The sequence below is a fragment of the Pan paniscus genome, chromosome 2, assembly GCF_029289425.2.
Source record: "Pan paniscus chromosome 2, NHGRI_mPanPan1-v2.0_pri, whole genome shotgun sequence".
In the NCBI taxonomy this organism is placed as follows: domain Eukaryota; kingdom Metazoa; phylum Chordata; class Mammalia; order Primates; family Hominidae; genus Pan; species Pan paniscus.
The window spans coordinates 172,928,118-172,943,902 of record NC_085926.1 but is presented as its reverse complement, the minus strand read 5'-3'; the positions used below and the strand labels follow the sequence as shown (position 1 = coordinate 172,943,902).

The window sequence follows — 15,785 nt, the reverse complement described above, 5'->3', positions numbered from 1 at the left end:
TCTTTCCACTTACTTTCTCCCTCCCCATCCATGGAACAATCTAGAGTACTTGGTTTCTTTTGCCATCACTTTAGCCAGCCCTAGCAGAAGACTATGAAGTTGTGCAATTGAAATGTCTATGAATGAAGACTTTAAACAGGAAAACATCCAGCACATGTAACAGCAACAGATGTAATAGAATATTTTCATATAAAATTCCAGTGTAGATTTATTTTCTCATACTTTAATTTCACTGAATAATAAAACCAGCTGATCACAATTCTGCTTATAAAATGCTTTCCTTGCTGCTTAAAATCATTATTGACTTATGAAAGACCATTAGCTTTTTCATCTGCACATGAACTAATTCCAATTTATTTAGGCTTTTCTCATTGGTAATATTTTCTGGCATTTTAATGAGGTTGTTGCCCTCTTCTACTCTTTTCTTAAATATCTCATATTCCAATTTTTTTAAGAAAAGGAAAATGGATGACTGCATGACTATGTATTTATAAAATTACAAATACATTATGCCTCTCTGAAGAATTTTTTTTTTGTTTTTTTGAGACGGAGTTTCGCTCTTGTTGCCCAGGCTGGAGTGCAATGGCACGATCTCAGCTCACTGCAACCTCCACCTCCCGGGTTCAAGCCATTCTCCTGCCTCAGCCTCCCAAATAGCTGGGATTACAGGCATGTGCCACCACGCCTGGCTAATTTTGTATTTTTAGTAGAGATGGGATTTCTCCATGTTGGTCAGGCTGGTCTCAAACTCCCAACCTCAGGTGATCCACTCACCTCGGCCTCCCAAAGTGCTGGGATTACAGGCATGAGCCACAGCACTCAGAATGAAGAATTTCTTTATAAACTCACAGTCAGCTTGTGGTCCACACTGAGTCCCAGATATTGTCCTACTATGTATACCCTGTAGCTAACACAGTGAAATAGCTAATATAGTACGGCTATTAGCTTTAATGCCCAGATAGTAAAGATCATTTTGAGTTATATTTGTAAGTTACTTGCATAAATATTAACAATGTTCAATGTTAATAATTAAACACAACATACTATTCATACAATTGAGATTAATTTTAAAGAACTATCCAGACCAAAAGCATTAATTGAAAATATTTAAAACAATGCCTATCCGTCAAATGTAGCACTTGCCATTTGTGGGATATTTGACAGATTGCTCACACTCTGTAACCTTTCTTATAAGTGAAGTCTATAAAACAGAAATCATATCACAGCAATTTTGGAACATGTGGATGAAATTCTATTTGTATTTATGAACTTTTCTTCCTTTCTTTCTCCACAGATATGTTTATAAGTGAAATAGGAAGGGGACTTTAACATATTGAAATCCAAGTATGATTTCCCTGGCAGCCTATGAGCACTTTCATCTTTCTCTTAAAAAGACAGGCTGTGACAGCTTGCTAAATACAGTTGGGGTTTGTTTTCTTTCTGTGTGTCTTTGGGTTTTAACAAACCAAAACTAGCTTTTTTTCCCTCTCTTAGCAGGGGTGCCCACAATTTACACTCTTTCATTTTGCTGCTACCCAGCTCTCAGATATAGCTGACACCATGGGTTTCAGAGACCTGAAAAGCCCTGTTGGCCTCCATGTGCTCAATGATTACCTGGCAGACAAGAGCTACATCGAGGGTTATGTGCCACCACAAGCAGATGTGGCAGTATTTGAAGCAGTCTCTGGCCCATTGCCTGTGAACTCGTGTCTTGCCCTATGTTGGTAAAGTCACATCAATTCTCATGAAAAGAAAAGGCCAGCCTTCCAGGAGTGAAGAAACCTTTGGGCAAATACGGTCCTGCTAATGTAGAAGACACTACAGGAAGCAGAGCTGCAAATAGTAAAGATGATGATGACATTGATCTCCTTGGATCTGATAAGGAGGAGGAAAGTGAAGCAGCAAAGAGGTTAATGGAAGAATGGCTTGCCCAGAATGAATCAAAGAAAGCCAAAAAACATGCACTTGTTGCCGTTTTCCATCATACTGATGTGAAACCGTGGGATGATGTGGCAGATATGGCAAAACTAGAGGAATGTGTTAGAAGCATTCAAGCAGACGGCTTAGTCTAGGGCTCCTCTAAACTAGTTCTGATGGAATATGGAATTTAAAAACTTCAAATCCAGTGTGTAACTGAAGATGATAAAGTTGGAGCAGATACGCTGGCGGAGCAGGTCACTGCTTTTGAGGATTCTGTGTAGTCTATGGATATGGCTGCTTTCCATAAGACCTAAAATTCACCCCAGATCATTGCACTTAAAATTAAAACTTGAAAAAAAATAAATAAACACAGCTCAAAGTCTCCTATTGACATCTGTAAGCAGCAAGAAAACAATAATTATTTAGAGATAACAGAATATTTCACTTCCTTTGAAAAACTTGTGGGAAAAAAGAGATGAATAAAAGATGTTTAAAGAAAAAATAAAGAAATACGTACATACAGAAACAGGTAAAATAGCTTTAAAAAGCATTGACTTCACACGAAGTGTCATTATTTTACTTAAAAAGGTTAATAACAATATTTCTTGGGCCAAGCATTTTCAATACACCACCAGAAGAAACCCATTATAAAGCAATGTCCCTGACAACTCCTTCTAAATTCACTATGAGGATTATACAAAGATTCATCATATTCTTTTTCAGTCAAGACTAGTAGGTAGGATAAAAAAGCAAAACTGAGCCATCTAATCTATTCACTACTTTTTCTTTTCACCAATGGCAGGATTAGGTTTAGACAGCCCGAAGAAAACAGCACAGGTCTTAATGTTAAGGATACTGCTGAAAGGTGACACTCTAGCTGCCGTAGAGAAAATAGTTTAACAATCTGGGTAGACTCAGAAAGCCTTTCCTTAGACCTCACTTATTGTAATTCCACCTCTTTTCTAAAAATGAGCTTACCAGCTTTCATACAGATGTCTTGCTCCCACAGACACAGAGTGTCTGCATGTGCTTTTTCTCTTTTCAGAATGTTCTCTCTGCCTGCCTCCACCAAGTGTTGATTAGGCATCCCCCGACTTATCATTCCTCCATTTTCAGCAGATTTGGCCCCTCAATTATGACACCTCATGGATGTAGGTATGTTTACTTATTGTTTGATTATATTTTGTTTTCATGATTCTTAGATGAATAACTGCCTCCCTCAGTAAAATGGAGACTTGTTCAGTGCCTATACTGAGTTACTAATATATTAATAGCACCGAGCCCAGGGCCTAGCTATGTGTGAATAACCAATAAATATTTGACAAATTAATAAATTAAATGACTTAATCAGTAGATAGACGAATACTTAATCAACCAAAAGTTACTAGAATTTATTGACAGCTATGGGTGATGGTTCTCTCTCTGGATTTAGAAAACTCCAGGCTTCCACATTGTGCCTAAAGAAGTTTTTCCTTTTCCTTCAAACTAACAATGGTTAGAAAATTGTTTACACAACAGTAACCAAACCATTCAGCTGAGAAGCATTTTTCTCATAATAGAAGTTTACCAAATTGTCATTGAAAAAAAATCACTGTTCTATTTAAATCAAATGTGTCTAGAGTGCTAACACTATTAGTAATCTGTTCTCAGAGAACTTAATTAATTGGATGCATTTAATTATGGTACATAGAGTAATTTCAGTATGGGTTTGGAATGTACTCTACAAACTCTATTGACTAGCTCTGACAAGAAAGTTAGCCCGAATGCCAGACATGATGGCCTAGGGGTTAGAGGATTCTCAAACAATGTAGTAGTGACAGCTGTGAATTAAGGGGGATAACTTAGTGTCTCAATTAACTATGGAAAGTCCCGTTTACATTGAAGTCATTGATAACTTGGATTTTAACAGCCAACGATCTGGATTCCTTTTCTCATATGAGTATAAGCAGGAATCTTAGTGACCTTGACATCTGAATGCATGGAGTCATGGATTTGTTACACAGCCACCTAAGGCTCTCACTGCCTGAATCCAGCTGACAGCCTAATTAAACAGCAAGAGTTCCTGGAGGGGAATGTTAATGAGTCTACTTGGCAGCCAAGAGTCTGTTCCCCAGATGGTGCAGGGCTTATAAACTGTCAACAGGGTAAGAGTAGTGAAGGAAGTTGAGGAAAATACAAAAAGTCTCCTACATCACTGTAACTTTCTAAGATGCTAGGTCCATGATGAAGATATTTGGAGATATGGCAACCGGGGTGAGGGTAGAAAAGTAGTAGCACATCTATTTATCTTGAGCTCTAAGAATACATCAAGAATTGCTTTGGCTTTTCAAATGGACACCACTCTGTTGTGTCTGGGTAAACTGAATGGTTATTTCAGGCACGTTTGTCAGGTTGATCGTGACTGAAAAAAATGGTAACGTGATTAAAGCCCTACCATGTTCGTAGTTGGTATTTATTATTTTTCTGTCTATTTTTTCCCTTATAGATAGAATCTAGACTATGAGAGCTCCCTCTTAATTCAGTTATTATTGAATAAGTAACATCTTGCCAAGAAACAGTCTCCTGTGACCTTCAAGTCGTGTCCTCCCTATTTCAAAGTAGTCAATGTGAAAGCAACTTACATTATCTACAATTAGAAATGAAAATGCTGTTGGGAACAGGCCTCCCAAATCTGGCCATAAACTGGCCCCAAAACTGGCCATAAACAAAATCTCTGAAGCACTGTGACATGTACATGATGGCCATGATGCCCACATTGGAAGGTTGTGGGTTTACCGGAATGAGGGCAAGGAACACCTGGCCCACCCAGGGTGGAAAACTGCTTAAGGGTTTTCTTAAACCACAAACAATACCATGAGTGATCTGTGCCTTAAGGATATGCTCCTGCTGCAGATAACTAGCCAGACCCATCCCTTTATTTTGGCCCATCTCTTTATTTCGCATAAGGAATACTTTTAGTTAATCTATAATCTATAGAAACAATGCTTATCACTGGCTTGCTGTTAATAAATACATAGGTAAATCTCTGTTGGAAGCTCTAAGCTCTGAAGGCTATAAGACCCCTGATTTCCCACTCCACACCTCTATATTTCTGTGTGTACATCTTTAATTCCTCTAGCACTGCTGGGTGAGGATCTCCTCGACCCACCTTGTCTCGGCAAGTGGCACCCATACGTGGGGGCTCGAATCCAGGTTGAAGGGTCACCGGAGAGATGGTTGGAGAATGTGGAAAACTAAGCTGTAGGACACCTGAGTACTCTTAAAGCAATTCCCATGGTGAGTAAGAAGGGGAGCTCAGAAGCATCAGGGTAACAATGGGACAAGTGTGGGCTCTGGTTCATTCCACTTTGGAAACTTTTCACACTAATGATAAGAAGGAAGGAGAGTATAACCAAGTAACAGAAGAGGTTACAGAGCAGGTTTGTTTGCCAGCTAAAGCTAAAGTGGCAAAGGACGGAGAGGTTCATCCCTACCCTTCTGTACCCCCTCATTATTATTTTGAAGAAAAAGAGTGGCCTGACCCTCCAGATCTTTCTTTTCCGGAGGACACTGGGCAAAAAGTAGTTGCCCCAGTGACTATTCGAGCAGCACCTTGGGCGACCACTCTCAGTTCTATTCAGGCAGGAATTCAGCAAGCTAGACAAGAGGGTGATATAGAGGCTTGGCAGTCCCCTGTTAGAATACACCCCCCAAATCAACAGGGAAATATTATAGCTACATTTGGTCCTTTTTCTTTTAAATTCGGGAAAGCACATTTAGTTGATTATATCAAGGCCTGTGATGGTACTGGAGGTAATCTGCATAAAGCTACTTTGTTGGCACAGGCAATGGCAGGACTGAGAGTGGATAAAGGAAATACTTTGTTTCCTGGAGCTTGTTTTAACTGTGGGAAGCATAGTCGTACTAAAAAGGAATGTAGAAAAACTCAGCGAGTCAGGCCACCAGATAGGGGAAAATAGAAAACTGCTGAGCCTGAAATATGTCCAAAATGTAAAAAAGGAAAACATTGGGCTAATCAGTGTCACCCTAAGTTTGATAAAGATGGGAACCCGATTTCGGGAAACGCCATCAAGAGCCTGTCCCAGGCCCCATTCCAAACTGGGGCATTTCCGGCTCAGGCCATTCCCTCACCCCTGTACAATGTCTGTCCCCTGCCACAGCCAGTAGTGCTGCAGTAGATTTATGCTGTACAAAAGCTGTGAGCCTTCTGCCTGGGGAACCCCTGCAAAAGGTCCCAACAGGAGTCTGTGGACCCTTGCCAGAGGGAACGATATGATTACTTCTAGGAAGGTCTAGTTTAAATTTGAAAGGGGTACAAATACATACAGGAGTCATTGATTCAGATTACAATGGGGAAATTCAAATTGTTATATCTACTTCTGTTCCCTGGAAAGCAGGGCCAGGAGAGCGCATAGCACAGCTCCTGATTGTGCCGTATGTGAGAATGGGAAAAAGTGAAATTAAACGAACAGGAGGATTTGGAAGCACAAATAAACAAGGCAAAGCAGCTTATTGGGTGAACCAAATTACTGATAAATGTCCTACCTGTGAAATAACTATTCGGGGAAAGAAATTTAAGGGTTTGGTAGATACAGGAGGACATTTCAATCATTTCTCTACAGCACTGGCTATCTGTGTGGCCAATTCAACCCGCTCAATTTAACATAGTTGGAGTTGGTAAAGCCCCCGAAGTATATCAAAGTAGTTATATTTTGCATTGTGAAGGGCCCGATGGACAACCTGGAACTATTCAACCAATTATAACTTCTGTACCTATAAGTTTATGGGGGAGATTTATTACAACAATGGGGAGTACAAGTTATAATTCCACAGCAGTTATACAGCCCTCAAAGTCAACATATGATGCATGAAATGGGGTATGTCCCTGTTAGGGGACTAGGAAAAAATTTGCAAGGTTTGAAGGAACCACTTCAAGGGGAAAGACAAAGTTCCCACCAAGGTTTAAGATATCATTTTTGATAGTGGCCATTGTTAAGCCTCCAGAACCTATACCTTTAAAATGGTTAACAGATAAGCCAATTTGGATAGAACAATGGCTGCTAAGTGAAGAGAAACTGTAGGCTTTAGAGGATTAGTTAGTGAACAATTAGAAAATGAGCACATAGCTCCAACATTTTCCCCTTGGAATTTTCCAGTTTTCGAAATTAAGAAAAAATGAGGTAAGTGGAGAATGTTAACTGACTTAAGAGCTATCAATTCAGTTATACAACCCACGGAAGCATTACAGCCAGGATTGCCTTCTCCTGCTATAATTCCAAAAAATTGGCCCTTAATAGTCATAGATTTAAAAGACTGTTTCTTTACTATCCCTTTAGATGAGCAAGACTGTGAATGGTTTGCATTTACAATTCCAGCGGTAAACAACCTGAAGCCTGCTAAGCATTTTCATTGTTTTACAGATGGGTCTAGCAACAGTAAAGCTTCTTATTCTGGCTTAAAAAGTAAAGTTTTCCAGATGCCCTATACTTCAGCTCAAAAAGCGGAGCTTGTAGCTGTAATTGAGGTTTTGACTCCTTTTAATATGCCTATGAATGTGAGTTCTGATTCTTCATACGTGGTTCATTCCACACAGTTAATTGAAAATGCTCAGTTACGATTTCATACAGATGAACAACTGATGACTTTATTTACCAAATTGCAAACAATAGTTAGCAGTAGAATGCACCCTTTTTACATCACTCACTTTGGGCTCATACACCTCTTCCAGGAACTTTGACTTAAGGGAATCAAATGGCTGATTGCCTAGTTGCTAATGCAATATCTAATGCGAGACATTTTCACAATTTAACCCATGTTAATGCCTCTGGTCTCAAATGCAGATACAGCATTACCTGGAAAGAAGTTAAGCTATTATCCAGCGATGCCCAACTTGCCAAATGGTACATTCCTCATGTTTTACGGGAGGAGTTAATCCTCGAGGATTGGAACCTAATTCTCTTTGGCAAATGGATGTCACACATGTTACATGTATGTGTGGACACCTTTTCTCACTTTGTATAACAGAAAGTTGGGAAATAGGTAAAATAATAACTTGGGGCAGAGGTTATGCTTGTGTTTCTCCAGGGCTGAATCAACAGCCAATTTGGATACTGTCAAGACACCTGAAACCTTATCATGAGCCAGATGCTGAGGCAGACATTCCAGGAGGATCCCGAGGACCCCCTGGTTGCAGCCATGCTGAGGCTGACGCTGAGGAGGATCCCAACTGTCACAAGCAACACCCATTGAACACAGCCAACCACCTGGGGAGGATCAAGAAGCTGTCACAGATGGCGGAAGAAAACCTGAGGAAAGCGGGACAACCATTCACAATGAGGAATTTAATGGTAGCTATGATAGCGGTGATCACCATTGCCATGAGTATTCCTACAACAAAGGCTGACACAGAGAACAATTATACTTATTGGGCATATTTATCAATCTTGGCTGGCAATAATGCCTGGATGTAATCACTCTATGACACAGTTACACATGCTTTCTGATCTCAGTACTTACCATAATAAATCTGCTCCTAAAATTGAGGCATACCACCCTCAAAAACCTATTTGTAAACAAAATTGAACCTGTTCAGAAAAAATGAACGTACTTATTTAGGAAGATCACATTGCAGAACAGGCAGAGGTGCTGCACAACAATTCCTATGGAATCATTATTGATTGGTCCCCTAAGGGGATGTTTAGCTTGAATTGCACCTCTCGGTTTGCATGCCACGGCCACACTATGTTAAGCTGGTCTGAACAAAATGGTCAGATGGTAGAAATGATAAGAAATACAGCAAGAGTTCCTATATCTGGAACCATGGAAGTATAGTGGCACCTCAACCTCAAATGATATGGCCCTTTACAGGAGCTAAACCTAAGGATTTGTGGAAACTATTAACAGCTCTTAATAAGATCAAAATTTGGGAAAGAATAGAAAAGTATCTAGAAGGACACTCTACAAACTTGTTTTTGGATACTGCAAAATTAAAAGAACAAATATTTAAAACATCCCAGGTACACCTGACCTTAATGCCAGGAACTGGAGTGCTTGAAGGGGCTGCAGACAGATTAGCAGCTAGTAACCCATTAAAATGGATAAAAACATTTGGAAGCTCTGTGATTTCAATGATGATTGTGATTTTAATCTGTGTTGTTTGTCTTTGTATAGTCTGCAGATGTGGATCCTGACTCCTCCAAGAAGTAGCTCACCATGACAAAGCTGCCTTTGCTTTTATCAGTTTGCAAATCAAAGAAGGGGAACATGTTGGGAAACAGGCCCCCCCCCTACAAAATCTGGCCATAAACTGGCCCCAAAACTGGCCATAAATAAAATCTCTGCAGCACTGTGACATGTTCATGATGGCCATGACACCCACCTGGAAGGTTGTGAGTTTACTGGAATGAGGGCAGGGAACACCTGGCCCACTCATGGCAGAAAACCACTGAAAGATGTTCTTAAACCACAAACAATAGCATGAGTGATCTGTGCCTTAAGGACATGTTCCTGCTGCAGATAACTAGCCAGATCCATCCCTTTATTTCCCATAAGGAATACTTTTAGTTAATCTATAATCTATAGAAACAATGCTTATCACTGGCTTGCTGTTAATAAAGACATAGGTAAATCTCTGTTGGAAGCTCTCAGCTTTGAAGGCTGCGAGACCCCTGATTTCCCACTCCACACCTCTATATTCCTGTGTGTGTGTCTTTAATTCCTCTAGCACCACTGGTTGAGGGTCTCCCCAACCGAGCTGGTCTCGGCAAATGCCTCTTCTGCTTTCGTTAGGCTTCCTCTTTATGTGTTCAGTTGGTTCTTAATTAAGCTTTGTAGCCAAATGGACGTGGGAAAGCCACAGTCATGCTTTACCTTCACTGTACTTCAGAATTCAATCCCAAGTACCATTTGTGACAACCAGACCCTACAGTGACTCCCAAGAATTTTCACCTCCTAAAGTCCACACCTTTGTATAATCCCTTCTCCATAAGTGTAATTAGCTTCTAAATAACAGAATATGACAAAGGATGTTGCGCCCATGGTTAGATTATGTTCTCTAAACCTCTGCCTTAGCTAACTGATCGAGAGACTCTTCTGCTGACCTTGAAGAAGAAAGTTGCTATGATACTGACTGCCAGTGCAGAAGCTATGGAACAGGGGACTACCTGTGACCTCTAGGAGCTGAGAGGCTCAGTTCTATAACCACAAGAAACTGAATCCTGCCAATAACCACCTCCACAGGTCTGTGAGCTCTGGAGAGAAATGCAGCCTGTCCAGACTTGAATGTTGCCTTGTGAAACCCTGGGTTTCAGGACAGGAGACCCCTCAAAGCTATGCCTAGACTCCTGACCCATGGAAACTGACATAATAAATGGGTATTGTTTAACCCACTAAGTTTGTGTTCATTTGTTATGCAGCAATAGAAAACTAATACATTATGGAAGAATTACCCATATTTGGCTCTAAGTGTAAATGAAAAGAATCTTCAAATCTTAAGGTTGGATGGGACCATACACATTATCTATGAAAATTTCCCATCCTCAATCTACAGGACCCAGTAAATTTTTTATGCCATTTCTTATTGAACAGAAAGAGGAGTTTACATCCCTGGTTCTTAAGAAATACTTTTATACTGACCCAATATCTGTCTTCCTCACTAATGCTAGCTTTATTAACCCATACTAAGTATATTTCCTTCTTCAAATAAGTGTGCAGCTCTTATGCCTCTATTATTTTTTTTATTCTTCAAGTAAAACAACCCTAGTTTTTTCATCTTATCGATACATGACATATTGTCAACACAACTCACATCCTGCTGACATAGTTTTGAAGCTACATTAACTCTTATGTGCACTCATAACTGAAGATAACACTCTCAATTAGATGTGGTCATAATAAAATATAATGGCAATATTAATTCATTTCACCTAAATTGATACTATTTCTATAACCTTAATCTGTTACATTTAGAAAAACTTTACCTTTATAGTATGGTAATTCCTCAACTAACATCATCAACAGGGTTTCAGAAACTGTGACTTTAAGCAAAACTGTATAATGAAACCAGTTTTACCATCAGTGAATTGATAAAAACAATAGCCCCACAGTATATTTCTGGTCAGAAAACATCAAACTTCGAAATGAAGACCCAAAACACTTCTAATATTAAACATTGAAATAAATGTGAGCATTAAATGCATTTTTAAACATGGCAAAACCCCGTCTCTACTAAAAATTCAAAAATTAGCTAGACATGGTGGTGCATCCCTGTGATCCCAGCTACTCGGGAGGCTGAGCAGGAGAATTGTTTGAACCCAGGAGGTAGAGGTTGCAGTGAGCTGAGATCACGCCACTGCACTCCAGCCTGGGCAACAAGAGTGAAACTCTGTCTCAAAAATAATTAAATAAATAAATAATAAAGATTATTCAATCAAGTAAGATAATTATTTACCCAATTATTCCAGCTCAGTATCACGGGTTGCCAGAGCCTATCCCGGCAGTTGGGTCACAAGGTGGAAACCACCACTGGACAGGATGCCACTTCATCCCAGGGCACACTCACACACACACAACCATGCTTACTTAGACTGGGACCATTTATACACACCAATTACCCTAAGGTGCACATCTTTGGAATTTGGGAGGTAATCAGAGTACCTGGAGAAAACCCACGCAGACATGGAAAAAAAATGTGCAGACTCCACACAAAGAGTGGCCCCAGCTGGGAATTATTATTTTTTTCACAACAACATTATAACAAAACAATATTGAACAAAACAACATTTGAGAACTTGCTGTATTTAATTGCAGTCCATATTACAGATTAATCAACACCCTTTCTCAACTACTTTCTCTCTTGTCTTCCTCTATTACAGAATCCAGAGAGCTTAATGCTTGATTTTTCTGACTCTCTTGCAGCTATGGGAGGTTATATGACAGAATTCTGGTTAATGAGGTACAGACAGAAGTCAGCTAGGGATCAATCCCCTTTTTTATTAAAGGATAAAACCTCATCAGGAAAAAACTCCGGTATTTCTTTTCCTCTTACCTGGAATGTGGACAAAACCCTTAGAGGTTTAACAGCTCTCTTGCAGCCATGGTGCTACAATCTCAAATAGAGGGGATACAAAGGATGGAGTCCTGACGATAGCATTGGCTGGCCAGGCCAGACTACCTTGCACTATACACATCCTGGCTTAGAAAAGTCTGCATCTAATTTTTAGGCCTCTATACCCAGGTTTTCTGTTACAAAAACTCTTCCTTTTCTCTGGTTTTACTTTCCATGGTTTCAGTTACCTACAGTCAGGTCAAATGTTATCTAAACATATAAATTTCAAATAGCTCGCCATTCTGGGTAGCATGATGAAATCTTGATCTGTCCCACTTCCATTTACCCAGTGTGTGAATAATCCCTTGGTCTAGCATATCCATGCTGTATAAGCTACCCACCTCTTAGTCGTCAATATCATCTGTTCCAATACTAAATCATCAAGATCATCATGGCTTGATGAGCCAGGATTACCTGAGGCAGATAATCAGTGGATCCTGGCTGATTCTAGGGAAAAAAAAATATCTGTGGGGGTGAGTACTATTCAAGGTTAAAGGCATCCACTGGGGGAGGGCTCTTAGGATGTATCCCCATGGATAAAGGGAGACTACTGTATTTGCAACTGATTACATCCCTAACTTATACTGTTATTTTTCTAATAGAGAAAATAAAGCTTAGGAAACTAAGTGGTTTGTCTAAAGCAACATATCTAGTAAAAGAATCAAAAACTCCCTATGCAGCTTTCAGGCCACCATATGGTTCTGTGATTTCACCTAATGCAGCCACTCCCAGGGTGTATTATGAATGCTCCATTTCAAATATATTAAAAAGAGAACCTTAATGTTACAGTTGCCAAAGAACTGATTAAGAAATACATGTTCTGAAACCTAAGAGTATCCACATATTAAAATAAAACAATACTTAGCTGTAAATATATTTTAAGATATTCATTGAAAAACTCAATTCCGATCATAAAATTCAATCCTATAAATAAACCAAATGATGCATAAGTGGTTCCTGAGAAATGCTACTTCAAGTCTAACCAGAACAATAATCTCCTTTCCTCTTTCCTCTAATTGCTTACTTTGACTTCACCATAAAAAAAAAAAAATGGTTTTAGAAGTTAAATCTCTACTTTCAATGATGGCTTCAAATGAACAAACAATTTCAAGTTGCCACAGCAAGCACACTGAAAACATTATCTCACTGTCATCACAACACAAGAAAAAAGGCTTTGGGGGCCTTTCTCAACTTTTTTGAAAATGCAGTAGAAAAAAAGAACAATTTTTGATTTTTTTCTACATAGCCATTTTCTCCCTTTCTTCCTTTCCACAATAGGTATAAACTTGCCAATTTGATTTTAACTCTAAAAGATATCTTCCTGGCAGATAATCCCTCGTTTGAACAAAAATCCTTTACCTGACATTTTTTGCCATTTTAGGGGGAAAAACCCACACACAATGTACAGATGAGGTGAAATAAAAAATGTAGCTTTCAATTACTTTTTATTTCCAACTTATCAAAAAGCTACAGAAATTAAAGTACAAATCCCACTACCAAAGACATAGTAAAAGGTTGGAAGAATATTCTAAAGGTCACATTATCTTAATGAAGTGCCACTTCCTGACAACATGGCTATGAAATCGGAGTAATATACTCCATTTAGTGGGAAATGCTCTGTGAAATCCATGCCCTCTGCACTCTAAACAAAGACATTGGTAATTTTCTTAAAAGGTCACACACAAATGTGTTATTTAAAACTAGGCATTTGCCAGTTGTGAATATATGAAAGGTGAATATCAGATTCAGGAATTCGCATAGTTTTTTAATAAAATGCCAGAGTTTTTCACGTATGTTTTAATAATATAAAATTTTGTCAGCTAATTTTATTCTTTGATCTATTCTCAGTTTATCAAAATACTAAAGGAAAAATTAATCTGATGAGTCTAGTAAAATTTCATCTAAAACCGTCTGAGTCACTAAAACTTTGGAGTGAGTTTGGGTACATTTACAAAGTTTGTGTTATATTTGTCTTATTTTAGCATTTTATTGGGTAAGTTGTATGTTTCTATGTATGTTACAACTTTTAAAATACATAGTATTATTGGAAAGTGATTTCTCAATATCAGAAAATCCCCTAGTGTAATATCTGTCATTTATGTGTACTATAAATGTTTGAAGAATAAACTTATTACAGACCTATCAACCAGAGAAGAAATTTAAAAAAAATTACATATCAAAGTCCATGATTAAACAAAAACCATTGCCACCCTGCTATGGGAAATACATGTTTTTTGTCATTTTCGCAAAGTTCATTTAGCCAGAAAGATCAAATAATGACAATGTGAATGTTAACTTTGGGGGGAATCCAAAACAATTGTCCTCCCTCCAGTTATATGACAAGGACAGAATGTTTGTGTCCCTCTAAAATTCAAATGTTGAAATTCAAACCCCCAATGTGATGGTATTAGAAGGCGGGGGCCTATGGGACATGATTGGATCATGAGAGTGGTGCCATTGTGAATGGGATTCGTGCTCTTATAAAAGAGACTCTGTAGAGTTCCCTCACCCCTTCCACCATCTGAGGACACAGTAAGAAGATGGCCATCTATGACACAGAAGTCAGTCCCTTGCCAGACACTGAATCTTCCAGCACTTTGATCTTGGATTTCTCAGCCTTCAGAACTGCGAAACATACATTTCCATTGTTTATGTGATACTCACTCTATGGTATTGTGTAATAGCCTAAACAGACTAAGGCCGACTTCTAGGTTGCTGGCTTTCACTACGTTTGCAGGCATGATGGTTTTCAGAGCTATCACAGAGCTGGGAAGAAGATGATGAAAACAGCACATTAAAATGCTACAAAGCTGGCTGTAGTTCTTGAAATGCAGCTGTTTTTCTTAAATATATGCTCCTTGGATTGTCGCAAGCCTTTGTATATGCTGAGTTCCTAAAAAGATGAATTTGACAGTTTTTGCCAGTATGCTTATTGCTGTCGCAGAGAAACAGGTTGTTGGAGGTCTTTACTTCATTATCCTCTGAGAAACTTCTCTTTTCTGAGAAGGAATCCAAAGCCAGTTCTCTCATGGAGAGGGCTTCGATGAAATGACTGCCACTTGTGCTTAGATAAACCAGACATTCGTATTATTTGTCTGAGACCTCCACTTGGAAATATGGACAACGATAGATTTATGAAAAAAAGTATGAAAAGCTAAACTAACGTAAACAAATAGAACTGGTTCCTGAGGAAACAAAGGTAATAAAGCCCTGATAGTCAAAATAGCTGCCCAAAGACCAACAGCATTGCATCACTAGGATCTTATGAAAAGTTTACAATCTCAAACCCATCCAAAGCCCACTAATTCCGAATCTGCATTTAAACAAATACTCGAGAAGACACATGCACAGAAAAGTTTATGAAGCACTGACCTAGAAAATAGAAGATAACTTTTAAAAATCACCTTAGGGTTAATCACCTTAGAAAATATATTGTGCTTCTCCACTTCCCCAAAAAGCAGACTTGTAAACATGTATCAAGCAGAAAGGAAATATTGGATCCTGAAAACTAAAAAATATTATTTCCAAAATTTAAAAAAAACATAAAGTCTAGACATGTTAATGGTTAGAAGGTTCTTCTTGAGTGTCTCTTATCTCTGAATGTCTTATGAAGCAAGGCACTTATTAATTTTGTTTCAGACTGTCTTTCCAAGAATACTCGAATAGTAAAAAGTCTTGGAAAATAGTGATAGTGTTCCTCCACAATGAAGGCCAGGTTTGCTTAAAGCCTTAGAAGATACACGTAGTGTTTATCTCTGTA

The 15,785-nt window shown here is 38.8% G+C and overlaps 1 protein-coding gene and 1 pseudogene across 1 annotated transcript in view; one reads left to right on the top strand and one right to left on the bottom strand.

Annotated features, from left to right (window-relative positions):
* The window catches only part of NAALADL2 (N-acetylated alpha-linked acidic dipeptidase like 2), a 1,375,347-nt gene that overhangs the window by 755,193 nt on the left and 604,369 nt on the right, over positions 1 to 15,785 (bottom strand). The window lies entirely within an intron of this gene.
* Positions 1,561 to 2,571, top strand: LOC103783897 (elongation factor 1-beta-like; annotated as a pseudogene).